Raw genomic sequence first — 6759 nt, 5'->3', positions numbered from 1 at the left:
TATCAAGGGTACACGAGTGGTCCTTCGGGTCCTAAAGCCCATATCGATAATGTTTCGTTGAATGGTTCGCACGCTGACACTTGTTGATGGCCCAGCATTGAAATGTGCAGCAATTTGCGGAAGGATTACTCTTCTGTCACGCTGAACGGGTCTCTTCAATCGTCGTTGGTTCCGCTTTTGCACGATCTTTTTCCGGCTGCAGCGATGTCAGAGATTTCAGGTTTTCCGGATCCCTTATTTTCACGGTAGACTTGTGAAATGGCAGTACTGGAAAAACAGCACTTCATCGCTACCTCGGAGGTGCTGTGTCAAATGGCTCTGAGCACTGTGGGACTTAACATCTGTGGTCATCAGTCCCCTAGAACTTAGAAATACTTAAACCTAACTAACCTAAGGACATCACACACATCCATGCCGGAGGCATGATTCGAACCTGCGACCGTAGTAGCCGCGCGGTTCCGGACTGCGCGCCTAGAACCGCTAGACCACCGCGGGCGGCGAGGTGCTGTGTCCCATCGCCCGTGTGGCGACTATAATACCACGTTCAAAATCACTTAAATCGTGACGTCCGGAACCACGCGGCTACTACGGTCGCAGGTTCGAATCCTGTTTCGGGCATGGATGTGTGTGATGTCGTTAGGTTATTTAGGTTTAAGTAGTTCTAAGTCTAGGGGACTGCTGACCTCAGATGTTAAGTCCCATAGAGCTTAGAGCCGTTTGAACCATTTAAATCTTGACAACTGGACATTGTGGCCGGCCGCGGTGGTCTCGCGGTTCTAGGCGCGCAGTCCGGAACCGCGCGACTGCTACGGTCGCAGGTTCGAATCCTGCCTCGGGCATGGATGTGTGTGACGTCCTTAGGTTAGTTAGGTTTAACTAGTTCTAAGTTCTAGGGGACTGATGACCTAAGATGTTAAGTCCCATAGTGATCAGAGCCATTTGAACTGGACATTGTAGCAGGAGTAACAAATCTAGCAACCGCGCCAGACACTTGTTGCCTTATACAGGCGTTGCCGACTGTAGCGCCGTTTGTGCCTGTTTACACATCCCTGTATTTGAATAAGCATGCCTATACCAGTTTCTTTGACGCTTCAGTGTATATCTGACATGTTCTGAAGAAAATAACCCACAAATATGTATTTTGTAATATTGCAGTCTATGTATTCGTTTAAATTCAAAGATATGAAAATAAATACAAAAAGTACTGCGTTTCTGGCGGTACATTCGTAAGGAACTTCTGGTTACCAGCACGTGGTTTAGACGAAAACACAACGCTTACACTAGCAGATCAGCTTAAGTTTTACGAATCCAAAAGAGTGTGATTAAAGTTATTTAATATTAGCCTCTTCCTGTTCGCGTTGTGTTTTAATAAATATTTATGTGGTAATAATCATTTGCTTTTCGGAATGCATGAAATACTACATCTACCTAATTGCCTTGACCTAAAGCCTGAAGTATAGACATCACTGATAGTTATTGTTAGGATAGAGATAATTATCATATTACAATAATGATGACTTACGCTCGAACTCGGATGTGCTCGCCAAGCGTAAACTCTTGGGGACTGATTCCTGCGTAACGGGAAAACCGTAGGGGATCTCTAGGGAAGAAGACGAGCGACGCATGAAAGGAGTGCGGCGCCGGCAACCGTGGCGTTTAACGCAATTAGAGGGGCGGCGGCAGAGCGCGCCGTCGCGCCGCCTCACCTTGTAACTCCTGCTGCTGGCTCACCCAATACACGACATCCTCGGCGACGGAGCGTCTCGCTGCTTTGAGTCGCCGGCAGCTGGCGACGCTCATGTGAATTATATCTGGCAGCTGCCGCCCTAGGGGCGTGGAACACGAGCTGGCATTCACTGCACGCACTTACAAGTTATCAGTGTCCACTGGGTACAAGCAGTAAAGCAGCTGCCTCTTCTCGCTGCCTGTCAGAATATCCTACTTCCATAGGTCCATCGATCCCTAGTGAAGAGATCCTTGAAGGTGTGAAACATAAATATAACGCAATTACTGGACAAGAGATACGCCAGAGTCCCTGCAACAGGTCCTAAGTGGAAAGAGAGTGGAATAACTCAGAAATTTGAAAAAGTTTTATTTAAATACCAAACTGGTTATGAACATGTACATTTATGCAGAGTGTTGCAAAAACAGTATCACACTGCGCTAAAGAAGGTAGTCCTGATGCCATGAAATGAACCACTGGTTTGAAGAAAAGGCATATTACTTATGACAAGAAGGAGTCATGGGTAGTATCCCAATTTCCTATAAGTAGTCTCTGCAGCACGTTCTTGAACGTGTGGTTCTGGGCGCTACAGTCTGGAGCCGAGCGACCGCTACGGTCGCAGGTTCGAATCCTGCCTCGAGTATGGATCTGTGTGATGTGTTTAGGTTAGTTAGGTTTAATGAGTTCTAAGTTCTAGGCGGCTGATGACCTCAGAAGTTAAGTCGCATAGTGCTCAGAGCCATTTGAACCATTTAGAACGTTCTTGAATGATTCAGGATTGGGTTCACGGAGTCTACATGAATAATTGAGATAGGACTGTTCAGAACGGTGTGCGGCATGTGTTGTAATAGAGGAGTAGGCAGAAGTAGTGTACTACAGTACCGTTAAAACACTGATGTGCAAAACGTAAGGCTGAAAATAACTTTCGCTGTCACTGCCAAGTAACATAACTCGATGAAACTTGGATCTCACATAGAAAGAACTCCTACAGAGTGATACGTAAGGTAACTAAAGAAATAAGCTATAAGACGAATAGAAATGACACCTTCATTGAATTACAATAATTGAATTCAAGTCACTGCGTTTTATGATAACCTACTGGAAATTATAAAAGGCAGTACGCGGTTTTAATAAGGTGTGTGATTACCATATTAGCTACGAGGTCGGTAAGAGGATTTCGTGACACAGTGTTCCATTCCTCTACCAGCGTGGTTGACGACTCCTAGATGGTCGTTGGTGAATGTGGACGTCTCCTCAACACTAGCCACAAGTGCTCTATGGGGTACAAGTCGGGGGAACTGGCAGACCAATCCATTGGCCGAATAGCCTCTGTTACATAAGCTCCTCCAGCTGCACTGTTGGATGCGCATTGTAGGAACAGAAAAAATCGGCCGGTTGAAACGGATACCGGTGTTTTAGTTCTGTTTTTGTTTGGTCACGGTTAAATCAGGTGCTTTTTATTTATTACTGATAACCGATGACGGAAGAAAGTCAATTAGCCATATCAGCAATGCTAAAATTTTTAATTTGTAAATAAACCTTTTTTTTAAAAAAAGGAGTAATTTTTACTCCTAAAATTTGTTTTCATTTGAAATACTGCTTCATTTAGCGAGGGTTATTCGGAAAGTAAGAAACTATCGATCGCGAAATGGAAACCAGAGTCAAAATCAGATGACATTTTGCACAGGTGTGACGGGCAGTGTCTCTAGTATGCCCGTCGATTGCCTTACGTCGCTCTTATTAGTTCTGAGCATACAGGGAGCACATAAAGATACCTAGAACAACAGCGTCTCCCGCCAAGTACGACGACCTGGTGAGAAATTTCGCCTGAAGCTATGCAGCCAACATTACATAACTGTCATCCGTTTTCTTCTTCAAGACAATTTACAGCTGCATTCTGCAGGGGCAATGAAGATGCTCCTGCTTCGTTTTCAATTGGAAATGTTTGATTACCCACAATACAGCCCGTAGTTGTCTCCCTCTGAGTTTCATCTCTGCTCACATGAACTGCTGGCTATGAAGACAACATTTTGGTACAGAGAACGAGATGTAGGCCAGCGTAGAGAATTGGTGGAAAGCACTGGCTGCGCTCTATAACGAGAGCCTCTTTATTGGAAAGTTGTTACAACGCTACGACATACGTCTAAGTCGGATCGGCCGCTATGGAGGTAAGTATCTGGAAGTTGTAGCGAACTGTTGCAAATAAAACAGTTTTCATTCACACTGTGGTTTCCATTTCGCGACCTACCGCTCCTTCCTTTCTGAATAACCCTCGTATAAAATGAGAAAAGTGATATATTCTATTTTAACAACAGTGTCAACAGAAACGAGGAACAAACAGTGCTGAAACAGCATTGCTGCGACACTAATGTCCCTGTTCCACTGTGTCGCGATTTAGGGCCCTTTTACTCCGGGGACTGCGAGGTGGCTACAGTGGGCTGCAGCGGCTTCCGTTACACGGGGTCAAATGAGAGGGTTCAGACGAGCGGGTGCTTATGCACTCTACAACTGGCACGCGGGTTGTAAAGCGAATCGCCTGCTGGTCGCGTTACACAGTGTCAAGTACGTGCATGCAGACGAAAGCAAGCGAGCCGAAAGGCGACCCACGGTGTCCATCACCTGTCTGTGTTTCCAGCTGCGTATTCTTGTGGCGCCGAAAAGTGGGAGTAATTGGTGACTGTGTATGATGTCGAACAATTTATACATCAAACTCAGGCAAGAGCGGCAATTTGGGAGTCCTGAAAAGCCGATTATTCCAATAAAAACAAGAAAGCTGAGGCATGGACGGAAGTGCGCAGGGTTTACAACGCCATCCCTGACACGCTGCCCCACGAAGAACAGAAACTGGTAGCTAGGAATTTCATTTGCATAGCTTACAAAATTTTTAAACTGATTTGAGATACACCTTGAATACTACAATTTCATTTCTTCTGCACTGATTTATTTGTGGTTTTATAAATGAAAACGGACCAACATCTTGTGTGTTTTTATTTACACTTCGTGTTTTTGTTTACAATGCGTAAAATATTTTGCCAAGAAGCCATGGAACAAGCAGGCAATTAAATTAGTTTGATGCTTTCTTTCGTCGTCTCTTTGTAGAATACTTTCATATCACTGTTAGTTTCGCAACAGCTATAGTAGTGCTATGTATAACCGTCACATTAAATTTTTTATTGTATAATGAACACTTCTTTCAACGAGATGAAGCTTCAGTTCGTTCTAGTTAATTTAAAAAAACCGTATTGGTAGTTAAATTTGGTGCCTTTATTTCTGTAAATTGTCAGTGACAAAATTTCAAGGCAGCTAAACCAGAAAATGTTAAAGATGAATTATCCACACTCTATTGATGAACTTACTATTACTAATTTCTAGTCTGCTGTGCTCGAGGCAGTAATTCAGTAGCACATAAGGTACTCCTCAAAGTTTAGTACTGCCACGTACGTGTCCCAGCGCCACTGTTGAAATATTCAGCAAACTTGTTCCTTACGCGCGTTTCAGTGCTTGGTGCTTGACGTTCTGTCCGTAGTCATTTCACTGTTGAAATCGTAGAAACCTTCCGACAGTAGTGTATTTTTCAACTGATAACCATCACGAAAACAAATACAACTCAGGCGTTCACATCGAGCAAAACGTCGAGACGTCGGTAGAAAATCCGCCATTTTTGGACATTATTCCCAAAGTACACTCAATAAATCGTTGGGCTCTAGTCAACTGATAACTGAACACTGTCTTTTTCAGCAGTGATGCTCTACGTGCACTTACGTATAATTATTTTAGCTGTGCCTGCCCTAATTTTAAAATTACCGATCTGAATTTTTAGCGGAAACATCGTCATAGTTCAACAAAGCAAGAAATTTTGCGACTTTCCTAGCAACTAAAAGGGACTTAGTTGTTGCCGGCACTTCAGTAACACTGCCATAAATACGCTTCGTTTATGCAAAAGCAATGCTTAGCTGTTGATCCACACCAACTGTTTCACATATTTCAATATCACTGTGACATTCATTGGGTAATATACTGTAACTCTGTTGTGAAGCAACATGCTAAAGTTACCGCCGTATCTCATAGTCACAAATTTTAACACTGAAGATTGGAATATGCTACTACGTAACGCACTATTGTGTTTAGTTACTTTTATCGTCTGCAGAATCATTATAGACATGAAATTTCAGATCACAGCCCTCCACGTTTGACACTCTACGGACATGACGCATTATTTTGCTGGACAAGAGAGTCTCTCTTCTCAGGAATACGTAAATCTGTCAACAGCTGTGATGGAAATAGTCTCAAGCAGAGTCGTTGCTGGATGTTTTGCTGTCCTAGGCGAAAGTTGGAAAATGACGCCCTTTCTTTTTTTACTACCACCGGCCTCCCCGATATCCCTCTCTCCCTCCGCCACCACCAACATCAAACGTTGCAACAGTGCAACAATGCAGACGTCCTCATTTTCTGAAAACAGTTCTCAGTTGTCTTTTTCCGGTCGCAGTTCCTTTAGAACTGACGGAGGACGAGAAATATCGCCAATTTGTTTTTCTTTTCTTTGTCTTCGAGTTCTGAAATTTCCTAAAACAATAATATTTAAATAGGAAGAATTATTTTTCAGTAGATAGAGACAACCTGTTTACTTTAGTCAAAGTAAGTAAATACTTATTATGTAACTGTTTCGTATGCTTTTGAAAACAATATGGCGTTTTAATTTTTCCTCTTTTTCATTTTCTCTCGTCATGTGCTCAAGCTTTTCATTGTTTGATTTGAAATTAATCTTTTCCGCCCTATGCCACCCCTTACAATTTTTCGACCTAGGCGCCCGCCTTTTCTTGCCTTGTGGTAGGAACGAATCTGCCCTTCCGCACATGGTTCGCTTCCTTCCCTGACAGGTGTCTATCTCAGCTACAAACCATATCTCGTACATAGCAAAAAGGGACACGTCCATTTTTTTTACTCAAGCGTACATATGAGAAAAATGGAACAGCTTAAAATTTCCATGGGAACAGTTACCAATGTTTAAGTTTGCAGATGACAGAAGCCTCCTCGGA

This window comes from Schistocerca nitens, chromosome 2 (assembly GCF_023898315.1).
Source record: "Schistocerca nitens isolate TAMUIC-IGC-003100 chromosome 2, iqSchNite1.1, whole genome shotgun sequence".
In the NCBI taxonomy this organism is placed as follows: domain Eukaryota; kingdom Metazoa; phylum Arthropoda; class Insecta; order Orthoptera; family Acrididae; genus Schistocerca; species Schistocerca nitens.
Note: the sequence above shows the minus strand (reverse complement) of the source record.